The sequence below is a fragment of the Schistocerca nitens genome, chromosome 8 (assembly GCF_023898315.1).
Source record: "Schistocerca nitens isolate TAMUIC-IGC-003100 chromosome 8, iqSchNite1.1, whole genome shotgun sequence".
NCBI lineage: Eukaryota > Metazoa > Arthropoda > Insecta > Orthoptera > Acrididae > Schistocerca > Schistocerca nitens.
The window spans coordinates 57,235,383-57,260,930 of NC_064621.1; positions in this window are offsets into that span (position 1 = coordinate 57,235,383).

Here is a 25,548-nt window from a genome sequence, read left to right on the forward strand (position 1 = left end):
TTTATGCAAATAAATATCAAGACATCGGCTCTGCTTACGTATATTACATGAGTGTGAACTGACGTTCTTAGTGCCTTTGTCTACTTTTTCCCACAAATAGGTTACTTAGTAATTATCAAAAAGTGTTCACAACTTTCAAGTAACAATCGAAAGCAATTATGTGAAGGCTGATATTGGAAACGTTCCAAAGTATCACGCATTTATGACCTGCGCAGCACCGTTTGGCAACCCAGTCAGCCTACGTTCCTCTATACAATAACACAAGGATTGCGCTCTGCCTGTGTGTTGTTTGGCGTGGCCAGTTCGGTCAGAGGGTTAGCTGCCCTCTGTAATAAAAAAACTGAATGAACAGACCAACAAAGCACCTGAACGGGTGTCATCGGATGTCCGCCCTGAACAAATTCAACGAACAATATAGAACAAAATGAGATTTTAAAAAAAAGTGGTTAGCGCGCGGGAATGCAATACGAAAGGGAAAGGGTTCGCACATGGGTGGAAGCAAAAACTTTTTTCCCACTTCATATATGTAACACGTTCTGAGACATTGTTATTCGTGTAAGTTAAGATTTTTCTGCGATATTCGTTATTACTTACATGTTAGAGCACACTTCCTCAGTAATGATTTCGTGATTTCTTTGTGTTTAAAATACGAAATATGAGATTGTTGGAGATGAAATTGCTGTGAGTAAAACAACCGACAGTGACCTTAGCGATTTACGAGTATGCGGTCAGACAGGAATCTAAGAACACAAATTTCATAATCTTGCTTGTCCCAAGTATTTCTCTGCGGTCCAATACTCAGCCACAGCAGACAGAAATGAAAGATCTCTGCCGTAATATTTTTAGACTGTAGCACCATATACGAAACATTTTCATTCATGAGATGCATGTTATAAACAGGAGCTCTCGAAAATGTTTTTTTTGTTTTGTTTTCAATTTTGTTTTTAAGACCCAAATCGTTGACGTTTCAGATAGGGAAGTGGGCTACTTAATCATTTGGATCTCTAGGAGCGAGTTATAATCACATTCTGTTTATCTTCTTATTCTTTGAAACTCTCAGAATCAATTTCTCGGGTGTTTTTATAGATGTATTAGTATAATGTTGTACTATACACTATTCCTAACTAATTTTCCGAAACGTAAAATCCAAAACACGATGTCAGTGTGATTGAGAATGACATAATGCTGCATTTACGACAGTCTGCAGAATACAGTCAAATACGCTATCGTTATTATGCTTGCACGGAAACATGTGGTCAGAGGAACTGTAAAAATTCTTATGCATTTCAGCTGAGAATCATGGAAATGGATATACTGCGCCTGATACTGCTAAGAAGGAGGCAAGGGCGATGAAGGCGGGCACGTCAGCTCGATAGAATGCGGCGTCATGCGTTATGGCAACGTAAACTCAATTTTCGGTAGCGCGCCTGTGTCGCCTGCTAGCCGCTTTGTGTTCGTGGCGCTGTGCGCATGCGCGGATCTGCGGCCGCTTGCTTCTGATTGGCTTGCGCGACACGAACCGACAACAGCGCTTCGGTTCTCTAGACCCGAACGGTATCGCTACCGAAATGCATAACGAATAACGCGGGGACTCTTAATTCAAGTACTACACCGTTCGGTGCTCTTGAGTACCGAAACGATCGGCACAATGGCGGAAAGATACAGAATAGCCCCCCTGAGCTCTGCGTCACCTCGCTCCATGTTTGAACGCTAAGCGCGCGCTAGCGCAGATCCCAGTAGACTTGCGAAGAGACGCAGATAAGCTGGTCAGCGGCCGCTGGGCTGGTGACGGGGTGCCGGGAGACTTTTCGCCACCCGGCCGGCACCTGGTAACTGCTCGTGCGACACGGCGGCGAGCAGCACAATGCGTGCGTGAGCGACGTGCCGCGATTCCAGGGACACCGGCCCACTGGGCGCTGCCAAAGCGGCTAACGGTGCCCGCCGAGAACAATACGGCTCCTGGAAGATGGGCGCCGCCCACACAATGAGTGCGCCGTTCGGAATGTGATGTGACAACAGTCCCCCGTCTCGCGATCTCAGCGCGTGGCTAGCGCCGTCCGACGGCGTGAGAACGGCGGGCGAGGTCCATGCGCTTCCCCTCTGTTCCCCTGCGTCCCACCATACAGTAGAGAAATCTCACGTTTGAAACACGCCAGTGTGATGGCTCGATGACTCGGTACTTGAGTTATCCAGACACGACTCAATGACACGCCGCTAATGCTACACTTCTACCGCTGATTTCTTAATAGTGAGCTCCACTTGGTACGTTATCAGTGAGGTTATACTAAAATGGTAAGGTGTGTGCCATACGACTAAGCTACATAATTTATGTCGCAACTGTGGACCAGCGAATACGTTAATACACCGAAATAGGAGGAAGAGTTCACAGCGTAAAATGGAACGATACTCATGGCGATTCAATTAGGCTATTCACCTCAGACATTTCCGGACCATTTTAAATACCGTAATTCTGTTTTCTTCTAGATGAAATGTGAGAAAGTTCTCACTAAACTAAGTATACTCTCTTTGCAATTCAGAGATGTAGATATCAACTTAGCTTCTTCAATTGGAACCATAGTAATTCTGCTGCTAGCGTTGTACTTCTAAAAGAGACGAATTCACGATTTCACTCTTCAGAATCAGATTGAGAAGGATGTAGTATGCAATAGTTATTCGAAAATGAAGAGGCTCACACCGAACAGAGTAACATGGAGAGCTGCATCAAACCAGTTCGGACTGAAGATCGCAACAGACAATGCACTCGTGTTACAGTTTCACGTTGAACTATTCGTAGATAAAACGGGCGCTGAAAACACGATTTACATTTTAAGGTCGATACATACAGAACTGTCGCCAAAGAGCTCTCTCAAATTTCTTACAAAACGTTCATACTCAAGACTGAAATGTAAATGTTTTACGGTGTGCAAAATTAATAAAAGGAATTCATTCCTTTTACTGTCAGGTGATTGGGTAAATAGTGGAGTTACTGAATAAAATGAAGCAAAGATCCAAACATCTGGGGTTCGATCTCTGGTCAGGTTCAGGATTTTTATCTGCTGTTAGTTAATTCTTTCATGTCTGTCAATGTAATGTTGATAATGCGAAATATACGAGGTGTGGCTAGAAAAAAACCGGACTAGTACTGGTGAAACAATAAAACGAATGCAATAAGGCTGAAAGTCGCGTGGCCTGTCACGTGACTCTCGCTCCGCCTACTGCTCGAGTTTCATCTGCCTCCTGCACTCAGTCTGCCCGTGGCGTCTGTTTTAAGTAGTTGACGTTTTGTCTGTGCGTCGGAAAATGTTGAGTGTACAGAAAGAACAGCGTGTTAACATCAAATTTTGTTTCAAACTAGGAAAATCTGCTAGTGAAACGTTTGTAATGTTACAACAAGTGTACGGCGATGATTGTTTATCGCGAACACAAGTGTTTGAGCGGTTTAAACGATTTAAAGATGGCCGCGAAGACACCAGTGATGACACTCGCACTGGCAGACCATTGTCAGCAAAAACTGATGCAAACATTGAAAAAATCGGTAAACTTGTTCGACACTTTCCTTGTCAACTCCTGTTAACTCAGACACTGCTCTGATTGTTAAACGGCGATCTTGTCGAACAAGTTTACTGTTTTTTCAATGTTTGCATCAGTTTTTGCTGACAATGGTCTGCCAGTGCGAGTGTCATCACTGGTGTCTTCGCGGCCATCTTTAAATCGTTTAAACCACTCAAACACTTGTGTTCGCGATAAACAATCATCGCCGTACACTTGTTGTAACATTACAAACGTTTCACTTGCAGATTTTCCTAGTTTGAAACAAAATTTGATGTTAACACGCTGTTCTTTCTGTACACTCAACATTTTCCGACGCACAGACAAAACGTTAACTACTTAAAACAGACGCCACGGGCAGACTGAGTGCAGGAGGCAGATGAAACTCGAGCAGTAGGCGGAGCGAGAGTCACGTGACAGGCCACGCGACTTTCAGCCTTATTGCATTCGTTTTATTGTTTCACCAGTACTAGTCCGGTTTTTTTTTCTAGCCACACCTCGTAGAGCCCTGCACCGTGGTTTAGGGTCCGCGTTGAAAGATAGGTCCCCAGGTAACTGGTTGGTTAATTTAGTTTGAAGAGTGGAGGGAGGCAAAGGGGGTATAGCTTCCAATAGGAACCTGCATAGTAAACCACCTAAACTAATGTGGCTTTTAAATCAGTTCTCTTTTAGTGACAACGCTACCTTTCTGGTGTGTGATCTTACCACTTGCACTTGTGTTAATCTGGCCTGCACTATGTCTTTGCACGTGCTGTATTTGACTCGAAATACATCCTCATTACTCTGAAACGCGGAAAGAAATATTGTCATATGTGTAGCTGAAGGCACTGGGAATGTAGAAAATGAGTGGAAATCACGCTATTAAATACAATTTATTATATGAGCTTTGAAAGTAGTATGGCGTGACGTAAAATGAGCCGCAATGGCCACAGCAAAAACGAAACAACCCAAGAAGTTATAGATCAGTTTTCCAAATCGGGGCATAAAAGCCACCACATATGATTTTTCAGAAACAGGAGCCAAGTAAAAGACAATCTTAATATGTGAAGTCCCGTTCGTGTGTTGCATTAGAAAGTACGTTCAGCTGCGTATTGTGAGGTGTCAGGCGTTGGCTAGAGTCCTAATTATCTGTTGAGCTGGATACAGTGAGGTGTTAGGCGTCGAGTAGAGCTTCTGTCGACCCCAGGACTGTCCCTTGCTGCATGTCGCAGCACAGCAATCGAGACACACAAGAAGGAGGTTGCAATGGTCGCCAAGATATAGTGTAATTCCTTTCTGGAGCCGCCGAGGCAGATTTATTATTGGAAGAAATGTATTTCGAATTGTGAATACTATTAGACTGCTGCTGCACAGTTTATTAGTGACAAATGAAAATTTGTGACCATGCGGAACTCGAACCCGGATACCCCACTTTTCGCGAGCGGTCGCCTTAGCAGATGCCGCTATCCGAGTACCCCTCCAGGGCCGACTCCGATCTCCAAATGTCGCTGAGTGTCTACGTCCCGCACTCACAAAGTAACTGTCATATCCTCACAGGGAGGGACTTCATTATCACTGTCGCGGCCTCTTTAGGCACGTAATACTAGGGTAAAGTTGCGGTAATCATACCACAGCCTAGGCCGGCCGAAGTGGCCGCGCGGTTCTGGCGCTGCAGTCTGGAACCGCGAGACCGCTACGGTCGCAGGTTCGAATCCTGCCTCGGGCATGGATGTGTGTGATGTCTTTAGGTTAGTTAGGTTTAACTAGTTCTAAGTTCTAGGGGACTAATGACCTCAGCAGTTGAGTCCCATAGTGCTCAGAGCCATTTGAACCATTTGAACCAATACCACAGCCTAAGTTGTACTTCAGTAATATCTGGTCCCACATTTATAAAATGCGACGTCTGGTGGAGTAAAATTGATCTCAGTAGTCGTGCCAGTAAGCAAAAGAAGTGAACCGACCGCTGGCCGTCGTGACAGAAAAGTAATTAACAAATAAGTTCGGTTGACTGTTTGTTATTACACTCATTTGTAAGCAATTTGAAAGAAGAATGTTATGATAAATGATGTGTCGGCAGAAGTGCCAACACCGTGTTGTTTGAGGAAGCCGAAATGCACGCTATAAGCTCACGCAGGATGGCGTGAGGTCTGAAACAGGATACTTAATGAATGCTATAAAGAAAAGTACGTAGCTGCTGGAATACTTAACTTTAATCAACAATTGGTGAACACTGGTCTTGTTACTGTACATGCTTCATTAGATACATAGCAAAGGATAAATGGCGCCTTGCTAGGTCGTAGCAATTGACTAAGCTGAAGGCTATGCTAACTATCGTCTCGGCTAATGGGAGCGTAATTCTCAGTGAACCTTTCCTAGCAACGTCGGCTGTACAACTGGGGCGAGTGCTAGTAAGTCTCTCGAGACCTGCCGTGTGGTGGCGCTCGGTCTGCGATCACTGACAGTGGCGACACGCGGGTCCGACATGTACTAATGGACCGCGGCCGATTTAAAGCTACCACCTAGCAAGTGTGGTGTCTGGCGGTGACACCACAATAAAGTAATTAGTTTGTATCATGTCCATTTTCTTGGTAATCTGCCAGTCATTTAAGCATAATCAAACGGTAGAAAATGTTGAGGTTATGCCTGCAGATCTGGTTGGAAACGGTAGAGATCTCAGTGCCCAAGTCGTACGTGTAGGAAAGTCATCCATCGTACCGGTACAACTTGGGCGGTTACCGAAATTACATATCAACTAAAACATTTTTAGAATGAGATTTTCACTCTGCAGCGGAGTGTGCGCTGATATGAAACTTCCTGGCAGATTAAAACTGTGCTGGACCGAGACTTGAACTCGGGACCGTTGCCTTTCGCGGGCAAGTGCTCTACCAACTGAGCTACCCAAGCACGACTCACGGCCGGTCCTCACACCTTTTTATCTGCCAGTACCTCGTCTCCTACCTTCCAAACTTTACAGAAGCTCTCCTGCAAACCTTGTTTCAGCTGATCATTACGACGGAGCGAGTTTAGAATAAGTGGAAGGAGGATATGGACGAAGCTTTACTGAAACATCGGGATGGTGAAACTGAAATTAATGAAGCATGAAGATACAATATACCGAACCCGACACTGCGTGGTCATTTGAAGGGTTCAAATAAAACTTCAGAATTTAGAAGACCTAATCAAATGACAGCGGAGGTGGAAAACGAATTGGCACAGCATATCATTAATTTAATGTCTAGTTTTTTCAGCGTAACTATTACTCAATAACGGAAACCTGCCTACCAAGTGGCTGAGAAATATCACATGCCGCATCGCTTCAATCAAGAAAGATATCCGATAAAAATGGTATTACAGGTTTCTTGAAACATCATTTGACTTGGTCCTTGCGAGTTCCCGAAGCAGAATCGATAGCACGAAGGAACGGTTCTAATGAAGAGCGTGTTAATGAGTTTTTTTACTTGAGAAAATACTACATAAATATAAGTTAACCTGGATGAAATCGCATTATCCACAGTTCATTAACCATCTAAAATAATTGCCTGACAAGGCAAACAGTCAGTGGCGCAATAAAGGAGAAAGGAGTCTTACAATGACGTGTGCATGTGCAATGAATGCAGCTAACGAATTCATACTTCAGATGTTAATATTTAAGCGCTGCAGAATGAATGGTGTCTTAACAAGGGGAGCCCCAAAAAACATAGCTTTTGGATGCTAGATTAATGCATGGATAACATCAGAACTGTTTGTCCGATGGCTAGAACATTTAATAAAACATACAAAAGTAGAAGGGAGAGGCCAAAAACCAAGTTTGCTTTTACTGGATGGACGTAGCACAAACACCAATCATTTAGAGGCAATTCAGCGGACTCATGATTATGGTACAATCACGCTATCATTTCCTGCCCACTCGACTCATCTACTACAGCCATTGGATAAATCATTCTTCAAACGCTAAGACACAGCTACAGTGAAGCGGAATCTTGTGGTTATATTCAAATCAAGGTAGGTCATAAAAAGGCTAACATTGCAGAACTGAATAATGCATACACAAGATCCTTTTGTTTGGACGTAACATTAAACCGTTTGTAGCCTCCCAACAGATAAAATTCCGAAACCTCCCTACAGTATAAATATAATTATTTATATCATTCACATTCAGCGTAACCTCCCAATAAATTAATTCCGTAACCTACCAATAATACAATGTGACTAACCTCCTAATAAAAAAATCTGACTCATATACAACCTTTCAATTATTGACTGACTGTGAATCTAAACTGGTAAATTTTAACGTCAGCAGTGCTGCGTCATGGCTCTGAAAGATCATACTGAATAAATTGAAAATTCTTACTTTAATTAAGTCGCCGGATAAGGCATATATATCCTCTCCTATATGAAACTAATCTTTTCTGGCACAGCCCTGTGCAAAGCTGGCCGATAGATTTGTGATGTTTAAAAAGAAGCAACTGATTTTTCTTTACAATAATCAGGATAACCATGGATTGGAGAAATTAGTAAATTCTTTAAATTGAGATGAATAATTGTCAAAACAATTTTTTTATGAGAAAGATTATTATTAAGAGATTTTTTAAAACATTTTACGTGGGACCTGATGTAACAGTAGTACATATGCTGCTTTTACCTTATACTACAACGCTCATGGACCTCTTACATAACCCTCCACCGGGGGGGGGGGGGGGAAGGGGGGAGTGCTAAAATTTAGCAGTGATGGTGAGTCAATTGGACTTCCATGAGCAACAAATTTTTCTATAATCTATTTAGTTTACTAAGTCTACAGTCAGAGAATATATACATATACATACACACACACACACACACACACACACACACACACACACACACATATATATATATATATATATATATATATATATATATATAACATTACTAATAAATAATATATGTACAGAACATATTAAGAAGTGAAATAGAGTGCACATGCACTAAGTACAAAATATATTAACAAATGACATAAAGTGCACACACACTGTATAAGTCTTTATACCATTTTACAAGAATTTAAACATATTGAGAAATGAAATAAAGTGCACTCGCACTGCATAAGTCATTACCATTTTACAAGAATTTAAACATATTGAGAAATGAAATATAGTACACACGCACTGTAAAACACTTTACCATTTTACAAGAATTGAAACATATTGAGAAATAAAATAAAGTGCACTCGCACTGCATAAGTATTTACCATTTTACAAGAATTGAAACATATTGAGAAATGAAATAAAGTCCACTCGCACTGCATAAGTCTTTACCATTTTACATGAATTTAAACATATTGAGAAATGAAACAAAGTATACACGCACTGTAAAAGTCTTTACCATTTTACAAGAATTTAAACATATTGCGAAACGAAATAAAGTGCACATGCACTGTAAAAGTCTTTTAAATTTTACAAGAATTTAAATGCACTGTATAAGTCTTTACCATTTTACAAGAACTAGGAAAGGAATGGGAAGGATAGCATCAAGGTTGTAGCACAGTGAGTTGCACGTAGCTGTGCTGAAAGTCCATATCTTTCTACAGAAGCACAACACCAAGTGAGACAATCTGAATTTCTCTTCCCTGAAGTGTTTAATAGTGTAGCCAAGACACTGAAATATTTTATTAATATTGTATGTTATCATTTTGGTAGTACATTAGGTACACCAAACGATAGGACCATTATTATACCTCCATCGTTCAAGTTGGTGGGCAGCTTGATATATCAACACCACATTCTTGTAGAATCCATACACTTACATCAACGTAGAATTACTGCAAAAACCAAATATAGTGCTCCATCATCATGAGGATGGACAGGAGATACGGATATTGCAGTAATTGCTGGTAATTAGTCAGAAAGTGAAGAACATTAAGTCTTATGTTAGTCATCATTCAGAATTACACTAGTGTATCAACCGATTTGAATAATTATTGGCACTCATTGGCCATTGGAGTATTACAGAACATTATTCATAAGTCATCTTATTACAGTAATTATATGCATCGCATTCATGCATAAGTCATCTCATTACAGTTATCATTGGTATAGTATTTCTGTATAAGTCATCTCAATACAGTAAATATTGGCAAAGCATTTACACATAAGTCATCTCATTGCAGTAGTTATTGGTATAGCATTTATCCATAAGTCATCTCATTATAATAATCATTGGCATACCACTTATGCAGGATTACAGAACATTATTCATAACTCATCTCATTACAGTAATTATTGGCATCATGTCATCTCATGACAGTAATCATTGGCATTCAGTTATGCATAAGTTATCTCATTACAGTAACCATCAGTATTATTGAGAAGTCATCATTCAAAACAGGAGTTATTGGGTGTAGCATGAAGCTGCTAGTGTTTATACTCGTATATCATGCAAGTGACATAAGACATAATTAAAATGTAACACATTGTAACTATTACTCAAGGTCTGTAGTCCCATAATGCATAGACATAAGGGAATCAATACACCAAAAATATTTGCATTATATTTAGGACTAGAAATATATCTTAAACTTGTAGTATTATTTAGTTGTATACCGGTAATAGTTGGGACTGATAATAAAAAAAATTTTTTTGTGCTAGCAATGCATTGCGTTGGGGTCGATAATTAAATTCTGGGGCATGAAAATATTTGCTTTTGACTTATTGCTGGAAATAAGGAGTAATAACATCATTCGTCATGAGTCAGCTGTAGCAAGGTTATGAAACAAAGACAATATATGTGATCACATTCATAAATGATAGACACAACTGGGTAAAAAAATGCAAGTATTAGAACAGGTTTCATAATTAATTGCTTATAGCATATTAATATCATGAAAAGCTTCTCCTTGAAAAAATACAAAATAGATTATTGACCTGAAACAAGACATGTATATTGTGCTGAAAAGTAGTAACTTCGAATTAACAGGTAATGAAACGTGTACTTAATATGTATGTACTCTAGCTGTCTTTACCAAAACATTCAGTCATTACACTATGCGACATAAGACATACAGTCAAAAGGAACTGCAACAAATATGTAAATAACTACATAGCATTTCTTAACTAACAGAAAATATATAAACTTCATCATTATCATCATCTGCAAAGAAAAACGATATTATTAATATTACCATATTCTTCATATGACTATTCATCATCACTTATTATCATCTGCAAAGAAAAACTTCATTATTCATATTAAAATATTCCTCATATAACTATTCATCATCATTTATTATCATTTGCAAAAAACAGACACTTCATTATTCATATTCATATTACCATTTACTTAATACAACTAGTCATTATCATTCATTATTTCATATAGTATAGAGTTTCTTACTTCCAGCGTATTTCATCACTAAAATTAACATGTATAGTTCTGTCTGACAGCCTGCAATAATCGCCTCATATTCTGAAAGAAAAATAATTAGTCCAGACTGCTGTCGTACGATGTGTATAGTATATTCTTGTTAATGCTTGTTAATTCTGATCCATTTACTCTTCATGACAAGTTATTGCATTTTCTTTCGTTCATTCCGAAGGTGAAATTCCCATTTCGTAGTAAACCACTGTGGTTTGTTTAATTTATTTCTTTCACATGGTATTGCTTTCTGAAAACGATGAATATGGATTAATACCTTGCATTTAAATCACATACCCATTAAATGAAAACTTGTTTCTAGTGATATAACTAAGCATACAGTATAGCATGACAGAAAACGTATTAGGTCAAAACCATTGACAATTTTCAAGTACAAAAATGTACACACAGTATCATAATGTAGTAGCAAAAAATGTAGAATAGTCAAGATATTGAGGTATCATAAGGAAAAAAGTCAAAGTCAATTGGTGTTTCTTAAATCTTAAAGATTTCATAGTGCATACAGACAAAATTCTACTTTCGTTAGGAAAACAATCATACATACACAAAAAATGGAAAATGTGCACGGTCTGATGTATAACGACAAGAAAAGCGACCTGCTCACCTTACCTTACAGGGCACTTTCCAAGAAAAAATATGTTCATCATCAGTAAGTGGTCATATAAATATCTGGAAATGGCATTACAGTGTGATAAATCATGAAGTATGTTCATTCAATAAATGGTTTAATATTGGAAATATGGTGAGTGCCCTTGCTTTTTCTTGTTCTCAAAGTTTCGACATGTACTACATTGGGGTGAGGAATGCTGCGAATTCTACACTCCTGGAAATGGAAAAAAGAATACATTGACACCGGTGTGTCAGACCCACCATACTTGCTCCGGACACTGCGAGAGGGCTGTACAAGCAATGATCACATGCACGGCACAGCGGACACACCAGAAAACACGGTGTTGGCCGTCGAATGGCGCTAGCTGCGCAGCATTTGTGCACCGCCGCCGTCAGTGTCAGCCAGTTTGCCGTGGCATACGGAGCTCCATCGCAGTCTTTAACACTGGTAGCATGCCGCGACAGCATGGACGTGAACCGTATGTGCAGTTGACGCACTTTCAGCGAGGGCGTATAGTGGGCATGCGGGAGGCCGGGTGGACGTACCGCCGAATTGCTCAACACGTGGGGCGTGAGGTCTCCACAGTACATCGATGTTGTCGCCAGTGGTCGGCGGAAGGTGCACGTGCCCGTCGACCTGGGACCGGACCGCAGCGACGCACGGATGCACGCCAAGACCGTAGGATCCTACGCAGTGCCGTAGGGGACCGCACCGCCACTTCCCAGCAAATTAGGGACACTGTTGCTCCTGGGGTATCGGCGAGGACCATTCGCAACCATCTCCATGAAGCTGGGCTACGGTCCCGCACACCGTTAGGCCGTCTTCCGCTCACGCCCCAACATCGTGGAGCCCGCCTCCAGTGGTGTCGCGACAGGCGTGAATGGAGGGACGAATGGAGACGTGTCGTCTTCAGCGATGAGAGTCGCTTCTGCGTTGGTGCCAATGATGGTCGTATGCGTGTTTGGCGCAGTGCAGGTGAGCGCCACAATTAGGACTGCATACGACCGAGGCACACAGGGCCAACACCCGGCATCATGGTGTGGGGAGCGATCTCCTACACTGGCCGTACACCACTGGTGATCGTCGAGGGGACACTGAATAGTGCACGGTACATCCAAACCGTCATCGAACCCATCGTTCTACCATTCCTAGACCGGCAAGGGAACTTGCTGTTCCAACAGGACAATGCACGTCCGCATGTATCCCGTGCCACCCAACGTGCTCTAGAAGGTGTAAGTCAACTACCCTGGCCAGCACGATCTCCGGATCTGTCCCCCTTTGAGCATGTTTGGGACTGGATGAAGCGTCGTCTCACGCGGTCTGCACGTCCAGCACGAACGCTGGTCCAACTGAGGCGCCAGGTGGAAATGGCATGGCAAGCCGTTCCACAGGACTACATCCAGCATCTCTACGATCGTCTCCATGGGAGAATAGCAGCCTGCATTGCTGCGAAAGGTGGATATACGCTGTACTAGTGCCGACATTGTGCATGCTCTGTTGCCTGTGTCTATGTGCCTGTGGTTCTGTCAGTGTGATCATGTGATGTATCTGACCCCAGGAACGTGTCAATAAAGTTTCCCCTTCCTGGGACAATGAATTCACGGTGTTCTCATTTCAATTTCCAGGAGTGTATATGGACCTGCGTATAGAAGCTCAAATTTACTGCATCTACTTTTTCCTCTGTTGGATAAATAGTGTGTGCGTACTAATATCTACTGTCCAACGTGAAAGTCACGGCGTGTACAAACCTGTTTTTGCTGTCTTCTCCGGCGTTCTGCGGCACGTTTGATGTTTTTCAGCGCAATGTCAATGATTTCATGGTGTCGTAGTCGACGAGATGTAGGAAAGGATACTAATTCTTTAATTTTGTTAGGTGGTTCAACATTTTTCAGTACAACAGTCGGAGATAGCATAGTAGATTCATTTGGTATGGAGTTAATTACATCCTGGAATGAGAGTATGTGTGTATCCCAATCAATATGTTTTTTATAGCAGTATATTCTACTTAGTTTACCAATTTCTTTCATCAGTCGTTCAAAGGGTTCGAAGAAGCGTGATACCTGGATATATAGATCGGAGAAATGTTTCTTGCTCGTAACATACGTGTCCATATAGCAGATCTAAACTGTGGTCCACTGTCGGAAATTACTTTCAATACATGTCCTACATGAAATAGAAAATGTTATACAAATGCTTTCCAAACAGATTTAGCAGTAGCTTTGCGTAACGGAGTGAAGGTAACAAATTTGGATGTGATTTCAACAGCGACAAAGATGTAACAAAAACCTCTATTAGATCTGGGAATCGGACCAAAAATATCTACAGCGGCCATGTGTCTCAATTTAACGGGTAGAATGGGATGTATGGGAGGAATATGTGAAGTCGTGTCTGATTTAGCTTTCTGGCAGATTTTACACGACGCTAAAACTCGTAGAATACGTTTCTCCATGTTGGCAAAATAATAGTTCTATCTCAGTATAAGAAAACATTTTCTGGCTCCATAATGTGCGTAACTTAAATCAGTATACCAATTTAATTTGTTAACAAGTTCGTCTGGAATACAAAACAACCAATTGTTGCTGTCAGGGTGAGAGCGGCGAAACAGAATGTTCTTGCGTACAGTATAATGGTTTCTAATGGTAACGTTATTCCTATCTAGCCAAAGGTGTTTAATTTCTTACCATACGTTGTCTTTGCTCTGCTCTTGTGCCATGTCTCGTAATGACAACGAAATGAAATTTTCAAATGCAACTTGTTGAATATCCATGACGCTAGAATATGCTTAGCAGAGATTGGTTGCGATGTCTTGCTGATTGTTGCGTCTGCTACAATATTTTGTGTATGGATTTTCGGAATAGGATAATGTTTAGCTTTAAATGTGTCGTGCTGTTTAACTTGAAATTCATACATAAAACCGGTCATAGTACCAGGGATGCTGTCAAAAACTGGAGCTTGCTGTAAAAGAATTTTGCGTTGTTCCGTACGTTCGTTGTCTGTATTGGCACTGCTTTGTTTTTCTTTATCAGAAATCATTTGCATAACGTCATAGTCGGCTTTGTCTGGTCTATTATAGTTGCGTATGTACGTATCTGTAAACAATGTGGAATCACAGTCCGTGTTACGCGATGTAGAAAAGACCTCTGTTCGATTAATTGCCTGTTCATCTGCAGATAAAGAGTGCTGAAATTCTAATGCCAGTTGTACATTTTCATCCTTTAACATTAAATAGGAACTTTGAAAGTCAATAATTGCGTCGTGTTGTACCAGAAAATTCGTACCTAAAATAAGGTCTGTTGTCAATAAGGGAACAACCCAAAAATTTGAGCGGAACGTCTGACCTGCAATACAAAATGATAAGTGTGTCTGTAATTTTACATCTACTCCCTTACCAGATACAGCTCCTTTTACTTCAGTTTTGCCTAATGGTAACGCAGGATAGGTGTTCTCTTTGTTACATTCGTTGAAAGTTTCTTCACGTATAACTGACGTAGGTGATCCAGAATCGATTACTGCTGAAAATGTGGATGCTCCAATCTTTACTTCAATTACAGGGTGGGAAATGGTTTTTTTGTATAATTGGTTTTTCATGCTAAAGTGTGTCACGGATGTCGTCAAAAGTAATAGCATTTTCGTGAACAAGATATTGTGTGTCAAAAGTATTGCTTACGTTGCTGGAATATGCAACCTGTACTGTATCTAGTCAAATTCTTTCTGACGTACTGTTATTTGCGGGAGGATGCTGTGGCATTTCGACTATTTGTACTGTTCCGTTATTTCTTCCTGACGTATTAGGTTCGGGATGATAACGACTGTCTGGTTCATTCATGATAATCGGTTGTGGTTGATTCTGCTGCTGGTAAGACCTACTGTTATTAAACGTACGCTGAAAACTGTGCTCTTTACTTTTACGTCTGTCATAATAATCGTTGCTATACGGCGCATTGCGATTGGAGTTCAAATGATGTGTTTTCTGTACGTAGTAATTTCCTTGTTGCGGCGCGTTACTATTTGGAGGAGCCGACGCCATACGTGGACGCGGCGAAACATTAAAGCTTGGTTGACCTTGCAGACTACATTGTTGGTTAGGTATGCTAACCGACCGGTTTTATTGCTGTTGTGGGGAAAAACCTCTATTGTTACCAAAATGAGTTTGTGATTGCTGAAAATTTTGTACATACAGGTGATTAAAATTTTGTCTGTTATTAAAGTTCTGGTGGTTGTCATTTCTGGAGCGTATAATGAAAACTGCCACTTTCGGTAAAACTTGTCACATCAGGTTTTCTTTACTCATTTATAATCCTAGATTGGTCGACAGTTGAAGAGCTGTTTTGACAGACGTAAAGGATAGTAAAAGTGTAGACAGCAGTGCAGAAAACTAAAGAAGAAATAGCACTACTACGGCTCGGGGCCCTGTGCACGCTACAGCACGCTACGCGCTGCAAATAAATTTTAGTTTCTGCATTACAGGCCAAGCCGGTGGAAATGCGAAAACAAATTGTTGTATCCATTCCAAAGGGTGAATCTGTGTTCTGTCATTAATAAGTACCTTTAATTTCCTAACGGATAGAAAGTGCTTATAATCAAAATCACCACCTCTGAATGTCTGAACCGGTTCAGGATTGTATGCTAGTCTGTTTGTCTGTGACTGTTCGGAATCTAAATCACGTACTCTCTGTAAATTACCTAAATTATATTGGCTGTGTGAGTGTGAGAAATGTTCCGAATGTGGCGTATGCTGTGCCGTGTTAGAGGCTGAAATAATTTTCATCTCCCTCAATTCGTGCTGTAAAGTTGACAATTTTCTACGTAATGTATTATTGGAAGAACCTATCTCACTGATTGTCTGCTGTAAATTTTGGAATTCGGGTGTTTGATTAAACGAAACTGCTGACGTATCGTCTGATTTGGTGTCATTGTTATTTTCGATAACGTCAATAAGACTGGCCAATTCATCATATTTTTCAGTCAGTGCTTTTACCTGATCGTCATTTTTAGTGTCACAAGCATTAATTTGTTTTTGCATTTTACGTGTGGTTTTGTTTAATTTCTTCACGTCTGCTTTAATGGCATCAGGATCTTGTATTAAATCCAATTGTTCAAGTCTGTTGGTCACTGTCTGAGAGTCTACTGTGTGTGTGTCTGTTTTTGTTTTAAGATCGGAGATTTCATCATGCAATTCGGTGTTCAACTGTTTGATTTCGTCTGATAGTGTAGCAATGTTGTTGTCTACGTATGTTTTTGCTTTCATAAACAATTTCCGCTTATCTTCCTGTCTCTGTGTGTGCAGTAATTGTTTCCATGATTTGTTTCTTTACTTTGTTTTGTTCCTGTATGAATTTACGGTAACATGTTTCACTGTTTTGTAGGTGGTGATTAAAACGTTCCTCAATTTGGCAGTTCTGTTCGTCAAATTTCTTGTCTACTTTCGCATCCAGTGTGCGTGAAAGTTCATCTGACATTAATTTAAGCCCGTTGCGTAAGTGTGTTGCGTTTTCTGAACATTGTTTAGCAACTGCACTAATTTCATCTCTAAGTAATTTTGTTGTAGCTGCATGAGTATTACATATTTCTTGTGCAACGGATCTAATTTCTTCACTACTATTCCTAGCACTAGCCTTAATTTCCTAACGTAACTGTTTTTTAGTTTCGTTATATTGCTCGGCAACGGCTGTAATCTGTTCAATAAGTTCTTCAGTACAGATGTAAAGTTTTTCATTAATCTGTTTGAGATTTTCATTAAGTTGTCTATAATTGTTGTCTTGTTTTTCATTAAGTTGTTTGAAATTGTTGTCTTGTTTTTCATTCGACTTTTCAGATTTGCATTAAGTTGTTGTTTGAGATTTTCATTAAGTTGTTGCAATAATACCATAACTTGATCCATGCCAAAATTAGCTGCTGTATCCTCTGTGCTGTGTGATGGTGTCTCTACGTTTGTCACGTTCTGTGTGACCATTTTGTCATTCTTTGATTCTTGAAACGTTTTGCCAGTTGGATATGCACTGTTGGTCACTACACAGGAACCAAATAAATCTGACGTACTTTGCGTACATTGTTCACCTTCGTTAGAAACATTTATCCGTTCGCTATGTAAATCTTGCAAATCAGGCGTGTCAAACTGGACAGTGTTCACTGACGGAACGTGCCGCGTCATCAATTGTTAAATTTACTGTGGACATAATTGAATTTGTTTGCTCATCATTTAGATTAGAATCATTACTGGTAGTCGGTACGCATTGATTATCTGTAATTGGAGGAATATCATTATGAAACTGAGAGTCGTTACTATTATCTGTCAAATTATTAAATTCCTCTTTTCTGTCACTGCGCACTGCGATGTACTGTTAGCAGTTTTTCGCGGAATTTTTACAAGTCGAAGGTAAGCACAAAATCAAACAAAGACAAAGCAAAACTGGAACAAACACAATAACAACAAAGAGCAATAAATTGCTGATGGTCTGTGAAAGAAAGAGTGACAAATTAGTAACTGCGTTGCGCCAGATGCAAACTACATTTAACAATAGTGTAAATAAGAGCAGATATATGACTACTTCTCAGAAATTCACAAAGATACGATCCTGGCCGGTTGTCGACAAGTGTAACCTCCCAACAGATAAAATTCTGAAACCTCCCTACAGTAAAAATATAATTATTTATATCATTCACATTCAGCGTAACCTCCCAATAAATATATACCGTAACCTACCAATAATACAATGTGACTAACCTCCTAATAAAAAAATCTGACTCATATACAACCTTTCAATTATTGACTGACTGTGAATCTAAACTGGTAAATTTTAACGTCAGCAGTGCTGCGTCATGGCTCTGAAAGATCATACTGAATAAATTGAAAATTCTTACTTCAATTAAGTCGCCGGATAACGCATATATATCCTCTCCTATATGAAACTAATCTTTTCTGGCACAGCCCTGTGCAAAGCTGGCCGATAGATTTGTGATGTATAAAAAGAAGCAACTGATTTTCCTTTGCAATAATCAGGATAACCATGGATTGGAGAAATTAGTAAATTCTTTAAATTGAGATGAATAATTGTCAAAACATAATTTTTTTATGAGAAAGATTGTTATTAAGAGATTTTTTAAAACATTTTACATGGGACCTGATATAACAATAGTACATATGCTGCTTTTACCTTATACTACAACGCTCAGGCTCCGCCATCGCTCCCCACGAGCGGCCCAGCCAACTCCACACAATCGACTGCTCGCTACTATTACTCCTGCTACTACAGACACTGCTCTTACTACATGCAACACTGCTCTCTTGGTCTGAGATCCTCTTATGGCTTACATATCGCAGGCAGCGCGTGAGAAGTCCATCGAAATTACATCTGCTCGAGTGTGCTAGCAACAAATTCTTTAATCATGGACCTCTTACACGTTTTAATGCAACAGGCTCCTGCCCATGGTATAGAAATGCCGCAAAGAAGAGGGCATTGTAGCTACTAGTGAAGATTTTGTAGATTAATAAAGTCAAAAAACGGCAGATGGAACTAAAGTAACAACGATAAAACCTGGAAGGTCGCCTAACGTTCTAACAACATTCAATGATCAGTCTGGCCATTCATTAATGTGTCAAGGAGGCGAACCCGAAAACAATATTGATTCCGTTGCCTATATTAACAGTCAACAAATAAAGTCTTACTTGAACGCTTTATGTATCCTGTGTATAATAACAGTTACAAGGGAAATACGAAACGACCTAAGTAACATCACTTCCTTACAGAAAGGAAATGGAAGCCAAGCATAAAACAAATAAAAAGAAGAAGCCTGTGCACAAACCTATGAAAAAGAGAAAGACAGTCCAAAACTTCAAATAAGAACAAAAAACGAAATGATGAAGTTAACTTGTTAGTTAACTGTGTAAGGAAGATCGAAAAGGAGAGATGATTTAGTGTATCGAATGTAAATGTTAAGTACATGACCTTTGCTGTGGTGTGACAAAAGTAAACTTAAGAAATACTTCTATGATATCTGTGTTCAAACCAACTGATTTTCAATTTTCCAATTTAAGCAACTCAGTTCATTTTAATAACTATGGAAATAACGTTACGTTTATAGTTTGTAATTTGTTGTTAAGATGTTTCATTATTGCAGGGATTCATTATGTCGTCGCTGGTTTATTTCCTAAGTACGATTTAGAATATAGGGGATACAGCTTAGGAAATCAGGCGCCTTAATCATACTGAGGGTGCAGATTTGAAAAAGGATAAAAACTCAATCTGAAGAACGATTTTTGTATTTGTGTTGAAGCTAGTTGATAGCTTAACAAAAAAAATAATAATTCAGCGTATGCAAAACAAAAAAATGCAGTCAATCTCCAATAAGGGGTACTGACTGAGCAACCTTACCCAATTTGCAATGTGTGTATTTAACGATGTACATTGCATAGCACTTCGTTAAACACAGAAACTTCAAATAGTTTATGAGAAACTAAATTAAGTGTGTGAGCGGTGTTGTTCAGCATAATCCCTTGAGTTTATGTTGAAATTACAGAATTTAGACTCTTTCGCCTGGTCAAGGTATTCAAGCCCGAGAAACCCTGTATTAGATCTAGAGGTCACAACAAAGTTGGAATACAGTGCTGTACCTTGTCTCACCCCCTCCGTTACCAGAATGTATGTAAAAAGCTGCATGCAAGAGCGTGAGGAAGTTTACCTCCGAATGCAAGTTCATTTGAAATTAAATAGTACTTCACACACAAATACAACGGAGAGCCAAAGAAACTGGTACACCTGGCTAGTATCGTGTAGGACCCCCGCGAGCACGCAGAACTGCGCAACACGGCGTGGCATAGAGTCGGCTAATGTCTGACGTAGAGCTGGAGGTAACTGACTGAATAAATCCTGCAGGGTTGTCCATAAATCCGCAAGAGTACAAGGGAGTGGAGATCCCCTTTGAACAGCACGTTGCTCTATAATGCTCTTGTCTGGCGTGTTTGGTAGCCAGCGGAAATGTTTAGTCTCAGAATACTGTTCCTGGAGTCACTCTGTAGCAGTTCTGAACATGTGGGGTGTCGCATTGTCCTGCTGGAATTTCCCAAGTCCGTCGGAATGGACATGAATGGATTCAGGTGGTCAGGCAGAATGCTTACGCACGTGTCACTTGTCAGAGTCGTATCTAGACGTATCAGGGGTCACACATCACTGCAACAGTAGACGCACCCCACCATTACAGAGCCTCCTTCACTTTGAACAATCCCCTGCTGACATGCAGGGTCCATGGATTCATGAGGTTTTCTCCAGACCCCTACACGTCCATCCGCTCAATACAATGTGAAACGAGACTCGTCCGACCAGGCAACAGGTTTCCAGTCATGGCCAGTCCAATATCGGTGACGACGGGCCCAGGCGAGGCGTAAAGTTTTGTGTCGTGCAGTCATCAAGAGTACACGAGTGGGCCTTCGGCTCCGAAAGCTCATATCGATGATGTTTCTTTGAATGGTTTGCACGCTGACATTTGTTGATGGCCCAGCATTGAAATCTGGTGCAATTTGCGGATGGGTTACACTTCTGTCTCGCTGAATGATTCTCTCCAGTCGTCGTTGGTCCTGTTCTTGCAGGATCTTTTTCCGGCCGCAGCGATGTCGGAGATTTGATGTCTTACCGGATTCCTGATATTCACGGTACATTCGTGAAAAGGTCGTACGGGAAAATCCCCGCTTCAGCACTGCCTCGGAGATCCTGTGTCCCATCGGTCGTGCACCGACTGTAACACTACGTTCAAACTCACAAAACCTGCCATTATAGCAGCAGTAACCGATGTAACAACTGAGCCAGACACTTGTTGTCTTATATAGTAGTCGCCGACCGCAGTGACTTATTCTGCCTGTTTACGTATCTCTGTGTTTGAATACGCATGCCTACACTAGCATCTTTGCGCTTTAGTGTATTTTATTGCTATCACGTTCCTAGAACACTTTTACTGAAGAGAAGCTAAAGATTTTTACTGTATTAAGCCAGGCATGGAAAGAAAGCAATTTGTGTCTTACTACGAATACCGAGCGAGGTGGTGCAGTGGTTAGCACATTGGACTCGTATTCTGGAAGACTACGGTTCAATCCCGCGTCCGGCCATCCTGATTTAGGTTTTCCGTGGTTTCCCTAAATCGCACTAGGCAAAAGCGAGATGGTTCCTTTGAAAGGGCACGGCCAACTTCCTTCCCCGTCCTTCCCTAATCCGATGAGACCGGTGACCTAATTGTTTGATATCTTCCCCCAAATAACCCAACCCACTTCCAACCCCTATTACTACGAATCAAAACCTTCGCAGTATTAAGAAAAAATAAAAAATAAACTGAATTTCTCTCGTCATAGTAGGTGAAACAGCATAAAAATATTATTTATTAGGTACATTTAATCACACAGTATATACTTCAGCAGAAAGGTCACCGAATGAGACGCCTCTTAAAGTGTACTGTTTTAGGGAAAGACCAGTCCAGCACTTTCTCTCAATTCTACCTCAAAACCGTCTGGACACTATCGTGGGGCAATGAGAAATCATTATTGTTTTGGTTTACAGGAGAGCCAACACCGTGTTACTAGAGGAGGCCGAAAGGCATGCGTTTTAGCTCACGCAGGCTGGCGTGAGGTCTGGAACAGGACAAGGAAATTAGAATTTAGAAAAACGGACGTAGCTGGTGGAATACTTAACTTTAATCCGTTAATGGTGAACGTCGGTCTTGACGGTACATGATTCAATATCAATAGTAACTGATAATGGCGCCTTGCTAGGTCGTAGCAAATGACGTAGCTGAAGGCTATGCTAAACTATAATCTCGGCAAATGAGAGCGTATTTTGTCAGTGAACCAACGCTAGCAAAGTCGGTTGTACAACTGGGGCGAGTGCTAGGAAGTCTCTCTTCACCTGTCGTGTGGAGGCGCTCGGTCTGCAATCACTGATAGTGGCGACACGCGGGTCCGACGTATACTAACGGACCGCGGCCGATTTAAAGGCTACCACCTAGCAAGTGTGGTGTCTGGCGGTGACACCACAATTATTTCAATTTAACCATCACATTGGGTTGCATTTGTTGTACAAAGTTTTTGATTATTTATAGCTTCACATTTAACTGTGGTTATTTTATCTTTCATACTAACACACTGCCTGTCAAAAAAAGTGAAGAATTCAGAAGACAGTCGGCTGTCAATGTAACTTCGTTCATGTGTACACCATTGGAGCTACCGTTAACACCACAAAAAAAAAAAAAAACCGGCTGCTTTTGGAGATGCGTGGTGACCGGGAAGCATGGACTGCTTGAACCGTATAATTCCTACTGGTTCACCAAAGGTCATTAATCTCAATCAATGCACAAAATGTAAATTGGAATTCGGTGCCAAGGAATAACTGGTGGAATTACACGCAATTTTCAAGAACACTCTTTATTCAAATTTGGTGCAAGACTACACGATATTTAAAAAAAAACCAACAATCATTTAACAAATAAATCACAATTTACGATAGGAAAGGACTTTTAAATTATTATAAAAAATTTCACTCCAGTAAAAGGAAAGTACAGGTAAGCAATTAACGTACACAACGCGACGCTGTATAATATTTAAAGCTCAGCTAAATTGCTGGTGAATTTCACTCCATTCATTAAATGGCGCAGAATCTAAATTGTCTGCAACATATTAAGACAATCCTGTTTTCAAAAGTTCTCAAAAAAGGAAAAACCAAAACGCATGAGTGATGAACACAGGGTGGGGGGGGGGGGCGACTCACAGTTAATAACATTAACATTTCCAAAATATATAAAAAAACAAATTTTACAAATTTCTGCCACTTCACTTACGGCAAACACACGCGCTCGCCAGGTAGGACTTGCGAACTTTTACGCCATTCTCCTTTCAATGCAACAATTTCTACCCATAATGAATAGGCAAACTTTTGCATGGCAAGAAAACACACTGATAACCAACTACCTGTATAAAACACTTAAGTACAGGGTGGTCCAAAAGTCCGGAAACACCCTGATAAAATCCAAATGGAGTAGCAAACAAGGAAACAGAATCCCTACACACGAGGAACGGGAAGGGGGAAACTTTATAGTCTATGCCACCAACATGGCGGGCATCTTGAAAGCCGCCATCTTGGAGTCTCCTCCAAAATTTCAAATGGGAATGTGGTCATGTGACATATCAAACAGATAGAGAATTTCACCAGAAAAACAATGCCGTTGTTATTTTAAACATAGCTTTATTCATTCTCGGGTTGTAGCCAGTTACTTGCGGCAGCAGTGGGACGCTCGGCAGCGTGAGTATTACGTACTGAGAAGTCATAAAATGGAGTCTGAAACGGTGCAGAGTGACTAACCCATGCCTGATATGTTACATGTGTTTAACTGTTAGTTATCATTTAATCATGCTAACGTTTTAATCATTGTTTCCTTATTTACAGGTTACAAAATTTCCTTAACACATGAAGAATGCATTGAAATCATCTTGATATCAGGAGAAAGAAGCACATGGGTCATCGCTGAGGATTTCAAGAGTCATCACCCAACCAGACAGCCCATCACTCACAGCGCAGTTGCCAAGCCTTTGGCCAAATTCCGAGCAACAGGTTCTGTCGCAGATAAACCTAAGGCTGGAAGACCAAAATCCGCCACCGATGAAGCAACAACAGTGAGTGTGTAAGAATCATTTAGCAAGAGTCCGCAACGGAGTACTCGTCGCCTGTCACAAGAATGTGGGGTTAGCCGTACCTCCATACTGCGGATTATAGCGCAGCTCAAATGGTACCTGTACAAAATTCAGCTGCTCCAACACCTGATCGAGGATGACCCAGACCGTCGGGTACAGTTCGCAAAATGGGTGAGACAGCAGTTGCAGATAAACCCACGTTTCCCCTATCAGGTGCTGTTCAGTGATAAAGCCAATTTCTTTATCAATGGTGAAGTGAACAAGCAGAATCACAGATACTGGTCCGACACTAATCCGCACTGGATTGATGCTTCCAAAACGGTCGAATCACAAAAAGTGATGGTCTGGTGTGGTTTGTGGGGTACCAAAGTCGTTGGACCATTTTTTTTTATTGTTGGTACGTTAACAGCCAACGGTTATCTGAGGCTATTGAATGAAGAAGTGTTTCCCTCGTTGTTAACGGAGGACGGGACATTTCCGGAATTCTTCCAGCATGATGGAGCCCCACCACATTATGGGCACAATGTGCGAGCGTACCTGGATGTGCAGTTCCCCCGAAAGTGGATTAGTCGTAGGGGTGCTGTGGAGTGGCCACCACGTTCAACAGATTTGACTCCTTTGGATTTTTATCTTTGGGGTCATGTCAAAGCACTGGTTTATTCTGTGAAAATACGGGATTTGCATCATCTAAAGCAGCGCATTGTTGATGCGTGTGGTCAAATTCAGCCAGACGTGTTGGTCAAAGTTCATCAGGACTGGGTTCGGAGGATGGCATTAACAATTCAACATAATGGGCAACATATCGAGCCATTACTATGACTGTTGGTGCTCTCACGGGACTGTGTAACATCGGCGTAATGTCTCTTCGGCACATAACACACATGCTGCCGAGCGTCCCACCGCTGCCACTTAAGAGGTATGCGCGGAATGCGCTGCCTGCAACAGGCAAGGCATAGCAGAGTCTCTGACCAGAGAGCAGTATGTAGTTAGTTGTTGCTTGTTGCTAGTCGGCAGTAGTCTGCAGTAGTCTGCGTGAGTCGGCAGTAGTCGGTAGGAGTCGGCGCGTGTCTGCGCTTGTGTGCAGTCTGCTCTGGTCGCGACTCTGGAGGATGAGTATTTTGTAGAAGGTAAAGAAGCAGCCTTGCGCATATCTAATATCCAATTTCTTTTATAAAAATACCCCAATAATAATTTTTATAATATAGAGTATTTTTTTTTTAAAAAAAGCGTTCATTTCAATTTAAAGAATATATCCAATGGATAATTATTCCTTTCACGAATCACAAAGCATAGGCCAGCATTGCACGAAGCTGTGCCGAAATTTTTTTAGGTACGA